Here is a 17331-nt window from a genome sequence, read left to right on the forward strand (position 1 = left end):
ATATCTTAAAGGCTTGACAATATTTCGTCTCCCACTCCTACGTACAGGTTCAGGATGAAAAGAACCCCTAGATTCTAACACATCAAAATCAGAATGAGAAGATGGAGGAGAAACACAGGAGTGCAAGACCGGTTTGGATGGAAGGGAAGAATCATTAGGAACAAAGTGATCATGTACCTTCACCACTCTTCCCTTATTCCACCATTCACTCTTGCTGGTCCTCACTGCATTCCTAGATACAACCTCAATCCTGACAGGAGGCCTGAATTTCGACATTCCCTTGGGAACGTGACTGGGATCCTTGATACGGATCCAGTCACCCACCTGCAATTTATCTTCTACAGGTTTAACTCTGTGTGTAAGGTCATAATGACCTTTCATTTTACTCTGAGAATTTTCAACCTTTGGCCTCACGACCTGGTCCATTTTCAACATGTGATCACTCTGATGTTGACACTCTCTCAACCATGCAGGACATAGTCTAGAAGCAGGTGGTCGTCCTCTTAACATTTCAAATGGTGTAAAGCCTGAAACAGCATTTGGATAACATCTATGTGACCACAGCATTTCTTCAACAGATTTACATGTATCAAACTTATTTTGTATAGCCCATTGAATACACTCAACTAATGTGCGATTCATTTTCTCCACAAGGCCATTTGCCTGTGGGTGGTATAGCGCAACACACCTGTGTTTGATGGAATTGCAAGCAAGAAAACACTCCATTTCTTTTGACACAAATTGGACACCATTGTCCGATACAATTTCTTTGGGAAACCCTTCTCTTAAAAACAAATTCTTCAAAAACTTGATTACACTGTCAGTATTTGGTTCTTCTACGAACTCCACCTCCCACCACTTGCTGTAATAATCTACAACCACAATAGCAAACCTTAATTTCCGTGGGAGAATGTTAAATGGACCAATGAAATCTATAGCAAGCTTGGACCAAACTGTATTTGGTAATTCCACAGGCTGTAAAGGAACCGCCTCCGTTTTAAGACTTTTGTCACTAGAGGCACATACAACACAACCTCGCACAATGGCCACAATGGCAGAATCCATACCGGGCCACCAATAGCTATCCCTTATTTTCCTTTTTGTTATCGTTTGTCCCAGATGTCCCTCATGACCATAAAGGATAATCCTTTCCCTCAATGACACAGGCGGAACAAATTTATCTCCCCGTACAAGCATACCCTTTTCTTCAATGGACAACTCATCTGCAATTTTAAAGTATGGTTGCAAGTTTTGCGGCAAATTCTTTTCTTTAGGCCATCCTCTCATGACATACTCTCTGACACTATCCAATTCCATATCCTTTGAAGATTCATTCAACCATTCTTTTTCACTAAATGTGGTGTCATGACAAATATCTACACTAGCAATTAAACATTCTTCGTCATTCTCCTCATAGTTTTCATTATAATCTGTGAAACTTAACGGTGAACGAGAGAGATAATCTGCTCTAATGTTCTTACCACCTGGGATGTATTCAATGCTAAAATTATACTGCAAAAGTTTCGAACTTAACCTTGTTATTCTGGGGGGTGTGATCTTTTATATTGTTTCCACTTAGAATGCTAACTAAAGGCTTGTGATCAGTCTTAAGTACAAATTTTCTTCCCCAGATAAAACACTTAAACCTTTCAACAGCCCAGCAGCAACTCAACAGCTCTTTTTCAATCACCGAAAAATAATTCTCATTAGACCTTAAAGATATTGAAGCAAACCCAACTGTTGCCTCATTTCTCCCTTTCATCTGAGAGATGGTAGCACCCAGACCATCATTGCTTGTGTCAACAGTAATGATACATTCATGTGACGGGTCAAAAGGTGCAAGAACACCAGCTGAAACAATCTCTTCTTTCAACCCATCGAATTCAATTTGACAACTTCCTTCCCATGAGAATATTTTGTCCTTTTTCAACAATTCCCTTAGCCTGACAGTTTTTGCCGAAAAATTCTTAATAAATTTTGAGTAGAACTCACAAAGCCCTAAAAATGAAGCCACATTCTCTTTAGACTTGGGGGTAGGTGCTTTGGTGATGGCATCAACCAAACCGGGTCTGGGTTCTACTCCTTTTTCTGAAATCAAATGTCCCAAATACTCAATAGTTTTCTTACTGAACTCACATTTCCCTCGATTGGCCACCACACCAAATTTTTTTAGTCTTTCCAAAACAGCACTCATCCGTTTGTCATGAACACCTTGACTTTCACCAGCTATAAGGATGTCATCTTGAAAAGTGACCACTCCATCGATACCCTTCAGCACATTCTCCAAAACACGTTGAAAAACGGCAGCAGCCGATGCAAGACCAAAAGGCATTCTTTTGAACTGATATGAACCCATTGGAGAAACAAAAGCAGTCAAATATCTTGAAGATTCATCCAGCACAATTTGATGATACGCAGATACTAGGTCAATTTTAGAAAAAAACCTAGCACCTGAGAATGTACTTATAATGTCATCAATCCTTGGCAAGGGGTGAGAGTCAACCCAAATAACCTTGTTTAGGCTTCTTAAGTCGACACACACTCTCAATTGACCATTTTTTTTCCGTGCGATGACCAATGGACTTAACCATAACGATGATTCTATAGGTTCTATCACCCCATCATCACACATTTTTTTAAGAATTTTCTCTAAATCCTCACGCACACTGAACGGTACATTTCTTAATTTATGTTTCACGGGTGTAGCATCCTCCTTGACCTTAATCCTATGTTTGAATCCATTGATTCAACCTAATCCGTCCCCAAAAACTGTGGGATATTTTCCAGTCCAATTATTACTGTTGTCACATTTTCCCTCATCTTCATCGCTTACTAAAGAGACTTGAACATCTCTCCCAGGTCTAAGCGTCATACGGAAAAGGCCTTGATGATACCAACCAAGAATATTTAATCCTTTCTTTGCCACATATACTTTTCCCATTATGCTACGATCTTTGAATTTAAGTTCACACTCAAAATATCCTGACAATTCAATCTTTCTTCCATCGTATGTAACTGGATTCCTATCTGGAGGAAACAACTTTTGTTTACCCCATATTTCATCATACAACTCATCAGTTTCCATTGTCATTCTGGCACCGGAATCAATGAGAAGTCGGATGTTTTTACCATCTACCATAATGTCTTCATAGGGATCAACACAATCGGACTCTTCATCCTGCACGACCACAATCATGTCCCTGACACCTCTAGAACAATTTTGTTCTTCTTCTGAACTGTCACAAGCCTCTCCATCTTGTACATAATTGATTCTATCCTTGAGTGTCTGACAAACTTTCCCGAAATGCCCAATTTTATTACATATTTTACACTTTACATTTTTTGCTGGGCAGGGTTTTCCATTAATTCCATGCCTTGAATTTCCACATCTAAAACAAATATTCTTTTGCAAGAAAAAATTATTTTTATACTCTCTTTTTTTGTTACACTTTTCCCACAAAAATTTTGTATTGATACTGCCCTTTCATTCGCACGTGCCTTATGAACAGAGCTTTCATTCACCACAGACACACCACTAGCTTCTTTACGTGTAAGTTCTCTCTGAGCTTTTCTTGAGACCTCAATTCCTTTTACAATATCTATTGTCTCACTCAAATTGGGATTGCGCATAGTGAGCAGTTTTTCCTGCACTTTTTTGTCCCAACAACGTACCACTATTTGATCGCGTATAAGTTGGTCTGTAAAATTTTCAAACTCACATTCTGCAGCCAACATACGTAAAACTGCAACATAAGTGACTATCGATTCATCCTGCAATTGCTCTCTTGTGAAAAACTTATGTCTATTCACAATTAAACTCGGTTGCACATCAAACTGCTTTTCTCATTTTTTTTTACCGCTAATTGAAATTCATCTAAGTCCTCTTGATCATGAGGAACGACATATGGTGGAAGGTGTTCATATATAGATTGTCCTTCAAATCCTAGATTATGTTCTAGCAAAAATCTTTTCCGCTCTGGTCTATATCTATTTCCACCAATTGCCCCTAAGTATTTCGTAAAGGCTCTATACCAATTTCTCCAAGGCACAGGAGGATCACCCGGTGTTTGTAAAAATGGTGGAGGAGCACCTACATTTTGCATATTTGCCATGACGCTTAAACTTTACAGCAAAAACACTAATGCTAAATAGTATTTATGCTCTAAAATGTACTTATCACCACAAATTATTAATCTAAATACATCAACACTACTCTTAATAAAAAGAATGTTGAACAGAAAAATCAATGCTAATAACTTGTGCAGATCACGGACATGCAAATATTCCACATTTTTTCAGATTAATAAATCAATTTAAACTTTAAAAAAAAAAAAAAAAAAATTCCTATACATTTTCCCTTGTTATTCCAAGAGTAAATAATGCTGGGATTTTTTTTATAAATTAACAATACTTTTTAAATTGAATTGTCTCTCTTCTTTCTTCTTTTTTATTAAAATACTGTGTATATATATGTACTTCCTGTTAGTCAGCAAAGGAGAATCAGTTAACATTCTAGTAGTTGATGGCAAAACTAGTCCTTCCTCGATTTCCTATGCTTCCCTTTGAAACAACATAGAGGTGTTATTTTGAAGAAAACGACATGGTGATGGCTGGCTGTCACTTCAGTAAGAAACAGTTCTATTTTTTCCTTTACTTTTAATTCCAATCTAACTCGCATTGTACTCGTGGCCACAGTGCTGGAACACTCAAATCAACAATAGTAGCTTGCGTTAAACTTCACGCGTCAAGGCAGTCTAAAAGCTTTCAGCACAGCATAAAGCTTTCACAGGCAATTATCTTCACGCTTGGCTTAACGCGCATTAGGTGAAACTGAACAAACAAAGATTTCCCTTCACGCTTGAAAAGCCATAAAACGACAGCTTGATTTATTTGTACTGAAGAAATCTTCCTGCTTGACTTTTGCGCATGCGTGCCCTGTTAGATTTTGAATTATGCTAAGCTGCCTCGCGCTTCGCTTCACAAGTACCGATGTCTTAATTTGTTAAATGTTTTCACACGCTCTGTAGATTAGGTCAATTTCCAAGTAAACGATCTTGGCAAAACTGTTATTTTACTCAACAGCGTGTCTCTCAGCCTTTCCCACACAACGATCACTGTCGATGCACATCAACAGATACTCGAAGGGGGAATTTGTTAAAATAACGATGAGCTTAATTACGCATTACACAGCATATAACTCTTGTCTTGAAAGCATGGCTGTGATCAGAGTTAGCCCTTCACTCCTTTCTTCTTTATTTTTTTTAAAATCGTTTAAGACAGCTTTAATTACGATTTTTCCTTGCCATATATTTCAGAGAGTGCTGTTTTTTTCCATAGATAAGCGCACTTAACAGTCTTAATTAATGAATCTGGTCATGAATTTTCCTTGGCTTACTTGAGATAAATGTATCTAAAATATGCAAGCCTGTACTTTTTTTTCTGAGAAATCTTCTTCTTTGAGATCTCCTCTCTTCTCCCTTTTTCTTTTCTTTTTTTCTTCTTCCCTTCGTGGATCCTTGCTATGGCTAAATCGTCGCCAAATTGTAGTGAAGTAATAATGATTGTAGGACATCAAATAGTATTACTTCAAGTAGTGTATTTATTAGCCACAGCTGCTGCAGACCAGAGCAACAGTCACCTCTGGAACCTCTGAGCTACAAGCTCACAGAGTACATTCCACATTCCACAGACATGTCATCTTGATGGAATGAATGCAAGATCACAACACAATGGCTTCCAACTGCTTCTGGGTGGGGTGGGGGAGGGCTCCATCTTGCTAGGCTGTGGGACAGGGGGATGGTGGGAGTAGTGGTGCAGGCCTCCCAGCCACAAACACCCTCCCAGGGAAGATGGCTACCTACCTGTAAGTTTGATGAGGGTTGTGTAATGGCTGACACATGCTTCTGGGTGGGGTGGTGGGAAGGATCCATCTTGCTAGGCTGTGGGGCAGGGGGCATGGTGGGAGTAGAGGTGCAGGACCCCTACCCCCAAACACCCTCCCAAGGAAGATGGGTACCTACCTGTAAGTTTGTTTGGTGTACTGCAATGGCTTCCAACTGCTTCTGGGTGGGGTGGGGGAGGGATCCATCTTGCCAGGCTGTGAGACAGGGGTAATGGTGGGAGTAGTGGTGTAGGAGCCCCACCCCCAGACACCCTCCCAGGAAAGATGGCTACCTACCTGTAAGTTTGTTTGGTGTACTGCAATGGCTTCCAACTGCCTCTGGGCAGGGTGGGAGAGGGATCTATCTTGCTAGACTGTGGGACAGGGGATATGGTAGGAATAGTGGTGCAGGCCTCCCAGCCACAAACACCCTCCCAGGGAAGATGGCTACCTACCTGTAAGTTTGATGAGGGTTGTGTAATGGCTGACACATGCTTCCGGGTGGGGTGGTGGGAGTGATCCATCTTGCTAGGCTGTGGGACAGGGGGCATGGTGGGAGTAGTGGTACAGGCCCCCCAGCCCCAAACACCCTCCCAGGGAAGATGGCTACCTACCTGTAAGTTTGTTTGGTGTACTGCAATGGCTTCCAACTGATTCTGGGTGGGGTGGGGGAGGGATCCATCTTGATTTGCTGTGGGACAGGGGGCATGGTGGGAGTAGTGGTGAAGGCCTCCCACCCTCAAACACCCTCACAGGGAAGACGGCTACCTACCTGTAAGTTTGTTTGGTGTACTGCAATGGCTTCCAACTGCTTCTGGGTGGGGTGGGGAGGGATCCATCTTGCTAGTCTGTAGGTCAGGGGGCATAGTGGGAGTAGTGGTGCAGGGCCCCAACCCCCAAATACTCTCCCAGGGAGGATGGCTACCTACCTGTAAGTTTGTTTGGTGAACTGCAATGGCTTCCAACTGCTTCTGGGTGAGGTGGGGGAGGAAAACATCTTGCTAGGCTGTGGAACAGGGGGCATGGTAGGAGTAGTGGTGCAGGACCCCCATCCTCAAACACCCTCCCAGGGAAGATGGCTACCTACCTGTAAGTTTGTTTGGTGTGCCACAATGGCTTCCGACTGATTCTGATTGGGGTGGGGGAGGGATCAATCTTGCTAGGCTGTGGGACAGGGGGCATGGTGGGAGTAGTGGTACAGGCCTCTCAGCCACAAACACCCTCCCAGGGAATATGGCTACCTACATGTAAGTTTGATGAGGGTTGTGTAATGGCTGACACATGTTTCTGGGTGGGGTGGTGGGGTGGTGGGAGGGATCCATCTTGCTAGTCTGTGGAACAGGGGGCATGGTGGGAATGGTGGTGCAGGCCCCCCACCCCCAAAACACCCTCCCAGGGAAGATGGCTACCTACCTGTAAGTTTGTTTGGTGTACTGCAATGGCTTTCAACTGCTTCTGGGTGGGGTGGGGGAGGGATCCATCTTGCTAGGCTGTGGGACAGGGGGATGGTGGGAGTAGTGGTGCAGGCCTCCCAGCCACAAACACCCTCCCAGGGAAGATGGCTACGTACCTGTAAGTTTGTTTGGTGTACCGCAATGGCTTCCAACTGCTTCCGGGTGGGGTGGGGGAGGGATCCATCTTGCTAGGCTGTGGGACAGGGGGCATAGTGGGAGTAGTGGTGCAGGACCGCCACCACCAAACACCCTCCCAGGGAAGATGGCTACGTACCTGTAAGTTTGTTTGGTGTACCGCAATGGCTTCCAACTGCTTCTGGGTGGGGTGGGGGAGGGATCCATCTTGCTAGGCTGTGGGACAGGGGAATGGTGGGAGTAGTGGTACAAGCCTCCCAGCCACACACACCCTCCCAGGGAAGATGGCTACCTACCTGTAAGTTTGATGAGGGTTGTGTAATGGCTGACACATGATTCTGGGTGGGGTGGTGGGAAGGATCCATCTTGCTAGGCTGTGGGGCAGGGGGCATGATGGGAGTAGTGGTGCAGGACTCCCAGCCACAAACACCCTCCCAGGGAAGATGGCTACTTACCTGTAAGTTTTAAGAGGGTTGTGTAATGGCTGTCACATACTTCTGGATGGGGTGGTGGGAGTGATCCATCTTGCTAGGCTGTGGGACAGGGGGCATGGTGGGAGTAGTGGTGCAGGCCCCCCACCCACAAACACCCTCCCAAGGAATATGGCTACCTACCTGTAAGTTTGATGAGGGTTGTGTAATGGCAGACACATGCTTCAGGGTCGGGTGGTGGGAGGGATCCATCTTGCTAGGCTGTGGGACAGGGGGATGGTGGGAGTAGTGGTGCAGGCGTCCCAGCCACACACACCCTCCCAGGGAAGATGGCTACATACCTGTAAGTTTGATGAGGGTTGTGTAATGGCTGACACATTCTTCTGGGTGGGGTGGTGGGAAGGATCCATCTTGCTAGGCTGTGGGGCAGGGGGCATGGTGGGAGTAGTGGTGCAGGACCCCCACCCCCAAACACCCTCCCAGGGAAGATGGCTACCTACCTGTAAGTTTGTTTGGTGTACTGCAATGGCTTCCAACTGCTTCTGGGTGGGGTGGGGTAGGGATCCATCTTGCCAGCCTGTGAGACAGTGGGAATGGTGGGAGTAGTGGTGCAGGACACCCACCCCCAGACACCCTCCCAGGGAAGATGGCTACCTACCTGTAAGTTTGTTTGGTGTACTGCAATGGTTTCCAACTGCCTCTGGGTGGTGTGGGAGAGGGATCCATCTTGCTAGGCTGTAGGACAGGGGGCATGGTAGGAGTAGTGGTGCAGGCCTCCCAGCCACAAACACCCTCCCAGGGAAGATGGCTACCTACCTGTAAGTTTGTTTGGTGTACTGCAATGGCTTCCAACTGCTTCTGGGTGGGGTGGGAGAGGGATCCATCTTGCCAGGCTGTGAGACAGGGGGAATGGTGGGAGTAGTGGTGCAGGACCCCCACCCCAGACACCCTCCCAGGGAAGATGGCTACCTACCTGTAAGTTTGTTTGGTGTACTGCAATTGCTTCCAACTGCCTCTTTGTGGGGTGGGGTGGGAGAGGGATACTTCTTGCTAGGCTGTGGGACAGGGGGCATGATAGGAGTAGTGGTGCAGGCCTCCCAGCCCCAAACACCCTCCCAGGGAAGATGGCTACGTACCTGTAAGTTTGTTTGGTGTACCGCAATGGCTTCCAACTGCTTCTGGGTGGGGGAGGGATCCATCTTGCTAGGCTGTGGGGCAGGGGAATGGTGGGAGTAGTGGTGCAAGCCTCCCAGCCACACACACCCTCCCAGGGAAGATGGCTACCTACCTGTAAGTTTGATGAGGGTTGTGTAATGGCTGACACATGATTCTGGGTGGGGTGGTGGGAAGGATCCATCTTGCTAGGCTGTGGGGCAGGGGGCATGGTGGGAGTAGTGGTGCAGGCCCCCCACCCACAAACACCCTCCCAAGGAATATGGCTACCTACCTGTAAGTTTGATGAGGGTTGTGTAATGGCAGACTAATGCTTCAGGGTGGGGTGGTGGGAGGGATCCATCTTGCTAGGCTGTGGGACAGGGGGATGGTGGGAGTAGTGGTGCAGGCGTCCCAGCCACACACACCCTCCCAGGGAAGATAGCTACATACCTGTAAGTTTGATGAGGGTTGTGTAATGGCTGACACATTCTTCTGGGTGGGGTGGTGGGAAGGATCCATCTTGCTAGGCTGTGGGGCAGGGGGCATGGTGGGAGTAGTGGTGCAGGACCCCCACCCCAAACACCCTCCCAGGGAAGATGGCTACCTACCTGTAAGTTTGTTTGGTGTACTGCAATGGCTTCCAACTTCTTCTGGGTGGGGTGGGGTAGGGATCCATCTTGCCAGCCTGTGAGACAGTGGGAATGGTTGGAGTAGTGGTGCAGGACACCCACCCCCAGACACCCTCCCAGGGAAGATGGCTACCTACCTGTAAGTTTGTTTGGTGTACTGCAATGGCTTCCAACTGCCTCTGGGTGGTGTGGGAGAGGGATCCATCTTGCTAGGCTGTAGGACAGGGGGCATGGTAGGAGTAGTGGTGCAGGCCTCCCAGCCACAAACACCCTCCCAGGGAAGATGGCTACCTACCTGTAAGTTTGTTTGGTGTACTGCAATGGCTTCCAACTGCTTCTGGGTGGGGTGGGAGAGGGATCCATCTTGCCAGGCTGTGAGACAGGGGGAATGGTGGGAGTAGTGGTGCAGGACCCCCACCCCAGACACCCTCCCAGGGAAGATGGCTACCTACCTGTAAGTTTGTTTGGTGTACTGCAATTGCTTCCAACTGCCTCTGTGTGGGGTGGGAGAGGGATACTTCTTGCTAGGCTGTGGGACAGGGGGCATGAAAGGAGTAGTGGTGCAGGCCTCCCAGCCCCAAACACCCTCCCAGGGAAGATGGCTACCTACCTGTAAGTTTGTTTGGTGTACTGCAATGGCTTCCAACTGATTCTGGGTGGGGTGGGGGATGGATTGATCTTGCTAGGCTGTGGGACAGGGGGGATGGTGGGAGTAGTGGTGCAGGCCTCCCACCCCCAAACACCCTCACAGGGAAGATGGCTACCTACCTGTAAGTTTGTTTGGTGTACTGCAATGGCTTCCAACTGCTTCTGGGTGGGGTGGGGGAGGAATCCATCTTGCTAGGCTGGTGGACAGGGGGCATGGTGGGAGTAGTGGTGCAGGCCTCCCACCCCCAAACACCCTCACAGGGAAGACGGCTACCTACCTGTAAGTTTGTTTGGTGTACTGCAATGGCTTCCAACTGCTTCTGGGTGGGGTGGGGGAGGAATCCATCTTGCTAGGCTGGTGGACAGGGGTCATGGTAGGAGTAGTGGTGCAGGACCCCCACCCCCAAACACCCTCCCAGGGAAGATGGCTACCTACCTGTAAGTTTGTTTGGTGTGCTGCAATAGCTTCCAACTGATTCTGAGTGGGGTGGGGGAGGGATCAATCTTGCTAGGCTGTGGGACAGGGCTCATGGTAGGAGTAGTGATGCAGGACCCCCACTCCCAAACTCCCTCCCAGGGAAGATGGCTACCTACCTGTAAGTTTGTATGGTGTACTGCAATGGCTTCCATCTGATTCTGGGTGGGGTGGGGGAGGAATCCATCTTGCTAGGCTGTGGGACAGGGGTCATGGTAGGAGTAGTGGTGCAGGACCCCCACCCCCAAACACCCTCCCAGGGAAGATGGCTACCTACCTGTAAGTTTGTTTGGTGTACTGCAATGGCTTCCAACTGATTCTGAGTGGGGTGGGGGATGGATCAATCTTGCTAGGCTGTGGGACAGGGGGCATGGTGGGAGTAGTGGTGCAGGCCTCTCAACCACAAACACCCTCCCAGGGAATATGGCTACCTACCTGTAAGTTTGATGAGGGTTGTGTAATGGCTGACACATGCTTCAGGGTGGGGTGGTTGGAGTGGTCCATCTTGATAGGCTGTGGAACAGGGGTCATGGTGGGAGTAGTGGTGCAGGCCCCTCACCCCCAAAACACCGTTCCAGGGAAGATGGCTACCTACCTGTAAGTTTGTTTGGTGTACTGCAATGACTTCCAACTGCTTCTGGGTGGGGTGGGGGAGGGATCCATCTTGCTAGGCTGTGGGACAGGGGGATGGTGGGAGTAGTGGTGCAGGCCTCCCAGCCACAAACACCCTCCCAGGGAAGATGGCTACCTACCTGTAAGCTTGTTTGGTGTACTGCAATGGCTTCCGACTGATTCTGGGTGGGGTGGGGGAGGGATCAATCTTGCTAGGCTGTGGGACAGGGGTCATGGTGGGAGTAGTGGTACATGCCTCCCACCCCTAAACACCCTCACAGGGGAGCCGGCTACCTACCTGTAAGTTTGTTTGGCGTACTGCAATGGCTTCCAACTGCTTCTGGGTGGGGTGGGGTGGGGGAGGGATCCATCTTCCTAGGCTGTGGGACAGGGGGCATGGTTGGAGTAGTTTTGCAGGACCCCCACCACCAAACACCCTCCCAGGTAAGATGACTACCTACCTGTAAGTTTGTTTGGTGTACTGCAATGGCTTCCAACTGTTTCTGGGTGGGGTGGGGGATGGATCCATCTTGCTAGGCTGTCGGAGAGGGGGCATGGTGGGAGTAGTGGTGCAGGACCCCCACCCCCAAACACCCTCCCAGGGAAGCTGTCTACCTTCCTGTAAGTTCGTTTGGTGTACTGCAATGGCTTCTGACTGATTCTGGGTGGGGTGGGGGAGGGATCCATCTTGCTAGGCTGTGGGACAGGGGTCATGGTGGGAGTAGTGGTGCATGCCTCCCACCCCCAAACACCCTCACAGGGAAGCCGGCTACCTACCTGTAAGTTTGTTTGGCGTACTGCAATGGCTTCCATCTGATTCTGGGTGGGGTGGGGGAGGAATCCATCTTGCTAGGCTGTGGGACAGGGGTCATGGTAGGAGTAGTGGTGCAGGACCCCCACCCCCAAACACCCTCCCAGGGAAGATGGCTACCTACCTGTAAGTTTGTTTGGTGTACTGCAATGGCTTCCAACTGATTCTGAGTGGGGTGGGGGATGGATCAATCTTGCTAGGCTGTGGGACAGGGGGCATGGTGGGAGTAGTGGTGCAGGCCTCTCAACCACAAACACCCTCCCAGGGAATATGGCTACCTACCTGTAAGTTTGATGAGGGTTGTGTAATGGCTGACACATGCTTCAGGGTGGGGTGGTTGGAGTGGTCCATCTTGATAGGCTGTGGAACAGGGGGCATGGTGGGAGTAGTGGTGCAGGCCCCGCACCCCCAAAACACCCTTCCAGGGAAGATGGCTACCTACCTGTAAGTTTGTTTGGTGTACTGCAATGACTTCCAACTGCTTCTGGGTGGGGTGGGGGAGGGATCAATCTTGCTAGGCTGTGGGACAGGGGTCATGGTGGGAGTAGTGGTGCATGCCTCCCACCCCTAAACACCCTCACAGGGGAGCCGGCTACCTACCTGTAAGTTTGTTTGGCGTACTGCAATGGCTTCCAACTGCTTCTGGGTGGGGTGGGGGAGGGATCCATCTTCCTAGGCTGTGGGACAGGGGGCATGGTTGGAGTAGTTTTGCAGGACCCCCACCACCAAACACCCTCCCAGGTAAGATGGCTACCTACCTGTAAGTTTGTTTGGTGTACTGCAATGGCTTCCAACTGTTTCTGGGTGGGGTGGGGGATGGATCCATCTTGCTAGGCTGTCGGAGAGGGGGCATGGTGGGAGTAGTGGTGCAGGACCCCCACCCCCAAACACCCTCCCAGGGAAGCTGTCTACCTTCCTGTAAGTTCGTTTGGTGTACTGCAATGGCTTCTGACTGATTCTGGGTGGGCTGGGGGAGGGATCCATCTTGCTAGGCTGTGGGACAGGGGTCATGGTGGGAGTAGTGGTGCATGCCTCCCACCCCCAAACACCCTCACAGGGAAGCCGGCTACCTACCTGTAAGTTTGTTTGGCGTACTGCAATGGCTTCCAACTGCTTCTGGGTGGGGTGGAGGAGGGATCCATCTTGCTAGGCTGTGGCATAGGGGGCATGGTGGGAGTAGTGGTGCAGGCCTCCTAGCCACAAACACCCTTCCAGGGAAGATGGCTACCTACCTGTAAGTTTGATGAGGGTTGTGTAATGGCTGTCACATGCTTCTGGGTGGGGTGGTGGGAGTGATCCATCTTGCTAGGCTGTGGGAGAGGGGGCATGGTGGGAGTAGTGGTGCAGGCCCCTCACCCCCAAACACCCTCCCAGGGAAGATCACTACCTACCTGTAAGTTTATTTGGTGTAAGCAATGGCTTCCAACTGCTTCTGGGTGGGGTGGGGGAGGGATCCATCTTGCCAGCCTGTGAGACAGTGGGAATGGTGGGAGTAGTGGTGCAGGACCTCCACCCCCAGACACCCTCCCAGGGAAGATGGTTAACTACCTGTAAGTTTGTTTGGTGTACTGCAATGGCTTCCAACTGATTCTGGGTGGGGGAGGGATCCATCTTGCTAGGCTGTGCGACAGGGGGCATGGTAGGAGTAGTGGTGCAGGCCTCCCACCCCCAAACACCCTCACAGGGAAGACAGCTACCTACCTGTAAGTTTGTTTGGTGTACTGCAATGGCTTCCAACTGCTTCTGGGTGGGGTGGGGAGGGATCCATCTTGCTAGGCTGTAGGACAGGGGGCATAGTGGGAGTAGTGGTGCAGGCCCCCAACCCCCAAACACTGTCCCAGTGAAGATGGCTACCTACCTGTAAGTTTGTTTGGTGAACTGCAATGGCTTCCAACTTCTTCTGGGTGGGGTGGGAGAGGGATCAATCTTGCTAGGCTGTGGGACAGGGGGCATGGTGGAAGTAGTGGTGCATGCCTCTCAGCCACAAACACCCTATCAGGGAATATGACTACCTACCTGTAAGTTTGATTAGGGTTGTTTAAAGGCTGACACATGCTTCTGGGTCGGGTGGTGGGTGGGATCCATCTTGCAAGGCTGTGGGACAGGGGGCATGGTGGGAGTAGTGGTGTAGGACCCCCACCAACAAAAACCCTCCCATGGAAGATGGCTACCTACCTGTAAGTTTGTTTGGTGTACTGCAATGGCTTCCAACTGCTTCTGGGTGGGGTGGGGGAGGGATCTATCTTGCTAGGCTGTGGGACAGGGGTCATGGTGGGAGTAGTGGTGGAGGACCCCCACCCCCAAACACCCTCCCAGGGAAGATGGCTACCTACCTGTAAGTTTGTTTGGTGTACTGCAATGGCTTCCAACTGCTTCTGGATGGGGAGGGGGAGGGATCCATCTTGCTAGGCTGTGGGACAGTGGGCATGGTGGGAGTAGTGGTGCAGGCCTCCCACCCCGAAACACCCTCACTGAGAAGACGGCTACCTACCTGTAAGTTTGTTTGGTGTACTGCAATGGCTTCCAACTGATTCTTGGTGGGGTGGGGGAGGGATCCATCTTGCTAGGCTGTGGGACAGGGGGCATGGTGGGAGTAGTGGTGCAGGACCCCCACCCCCAAACACCCTCCCAGGATAGATGGCTACCTACCTGTAAGTTTGTTTGGTGAACTGCAATGGCTTCCAGCTGCTTCTGGGTGGGGTGTGGGAGGGATCCATCTTGCTAGGCTGTGGGACAGGGGGCATTGTGGGAGTAGTGGTGCAAACCCCCAACCCCCAAACACTTTCCCAGGGAAGATGGCTACCTACCTGTAAGATTGTTTGGTGAACTGCAATGGCTTCCAACTGCTTCTGGGTGGGGTGGGGGAGGGATCCATCTTGCTAGGCTGTGGGACAGGGGGCATGGTGGGAGTAGTGGTGCAGGACTCCCACCCCCAAACACCCTCCCAGGATAGATGGCTACCTACCTGTAAGTTTGATGAGGGTTGTGTAATGGATGTCACATGCTTCTGGGTGGGGTGGTGGGAGTGATCCATCTTGCTAGGCTGTGGGGGAGGGGGCATGGTGGGAGTAGTGGTGCAGGCCCTCCACCCCAAACACCCTCCCAGGGAAGATCACTACCTACCTGTAAGTTTGTTTGGTGTAAGCAATGGCTTCCAACTGCTTCTGGGTAGGGTGGGGGAAGGATCCATCTTGCTAGGCTGTGGGACAGGGGGATGGTGGAAGTAGTGGTGCAGGCCTCCCAGCCACATAAACCCTCCCAGGGAAGATGGCTACCTACCTGTAAGTTTGATGAGGGTTGTGTAATGGCTGGCACATGCTTCTGGGTGGGTTGGTGGGAAGGATCCATCTTGCTAGGCTGTGGGGCAGGGGGCATGGTGGGAGTAGTGGTGCAGGACCCCCACCCTCAAACACCCTTCCAGGGAAGATGGCTACCTACCTGTAAGTTTGTTTGGTGTACTGCAATGGCTTCCATCTGCTTCTGGGTGGGGTGGGGGAGGGATCCATCTTGCCAGCCTGTGAGACAGTGGGAATGGTGGGAGTAGTGGTGCAGGACCCCCACCCCCTGACACCCTCCCAGGGAAGATGGCTACCTACCTGTAAGTTTGTTTGGTGCACTGCAATGGCTTCCAACTGCTTCTGGGCTGGGTGGGGAGGGATCCATCTTGCTAGGCTGTAGGACAGGGGGCATAGTGGGAGTAGTGGTGCAGGACCCCAACCCCCAAACACTGTCCCAGGGAAGATGGCTACCTACCTGTAAGTTTGTTTGGTGAACTGCAATGGCTTCCAACTGCTTCTGGGTGGAGTGGGAGAGGGATCAATCTTGCTAGGCTGTGGGACAGGGGGCATGGTGGAAGTAGTGGTGCAGGCCTCTCAGCCACAAACACCCTATCAGGGAATATGACTACCTACCTGTAAGTTTGATTAGGGCTGTGTAAAGGCTGACACATGCTTCTGGGTGGGGTGGTGGGTGTGATCCATCTTGCAAGGCTGTGGGACAGGGGGCATGGTGGGAGTAGTGGTGTAGGACCCCCACCAACAAACACCCTCCCATGGAAGATGGCTACCTACCTGTAAGTTTGTTTGGTGTACTGCAATGGCTTCCAACTGCTTCTGGGTGGGGTGGGGGAGGGATCCATCTTGCTAGGCTGTGGGACAGGGGTCATGGTGGGAGTAGTGGTGGTGGACCCCCACCCCCAAACACCCTCCCAGGGAAGATGGCTACCTACCTGTAAGTTTGTTTGGTGTACTGCAATGGCTTCCGACTGATTCTGGGTGGGGTGGGGGAGGTATCACTCTTGCTAGGCTGTGGGACAGAGGGCATTGTGGGAGTAGTGGTGCAGGCCTCCCATCCCCAAACACCCTCACAGGGAAGACGGCTACCTACCTGTAAGTTTGTTTGGTGTACTGCAATCGCTTCCAACTGCTTCTGGATTGGGTGGGGGAGGGATCCATCTTGCTAGGCTGTGGGACAGGGGGCATGGTGGGAGTAGTGGTGCAGGCCTCCCACCCCCAAACACCCTCACTGAGAAGACGGCTACCTACCTGTAAGTTTGTTTGGTGTACTGCAATGGCTTCCAACTGATTCTGGGTGGGGTGGGGGAGGGATCCATCTTGCTAGGCTGTGGGACAGGGGGCATGGTGGGAGTAGTGGTGCAGGACCCCCACCCCCAAACACCCTCCCAGGATAGATGGCTACCTACCTGTAAGTTTGTTTGGTGAACTGCAATGGCTTCCAACTGCTTCTGGGTGGGGTGGGGGAGGGATCCATGTTGCTAGGCTGTGGGACAGGGGGCATGGTGGGAGTAGTGGTGCAAACCCCCAACCCCCAAACACTGTCCCAGGGAAGATGGCTACCTACCTGTAAGTTTGTTTGGTGAACTGCAATGGCTTCCAACTGCTTCTGGGTGGGGTGGGGGAGGGATCCATCTTGCTAGGCTGTGGGACAGGGGGCATGGTGGGAGTAGTGGTGCAGGACCCCCACCCCCAAACACCCTCCCAGGATAGATGGCTACCTACCTGTAAGTTTGTTTGGTGTACTGCAATGGCTTCCAACTGATTCTGGGTTGGTTGGGGGAGGGATCAATCTTGCTAGGCTGTG

Source organism: Triturus cristatus, chromosome 1_1, assembly GCF_964204655.1.
Source record: "Triturus cristatus chromosome 1_1, aTriCri1.1, whole genome shotgun sequence".
In the NCBI taxonomy this organism is placed as follows: Eukaryota; Metazoa; Chordata; class Amphibia; order Caudata; family Salamandridae; genus Triturus; species Triturus cristatus.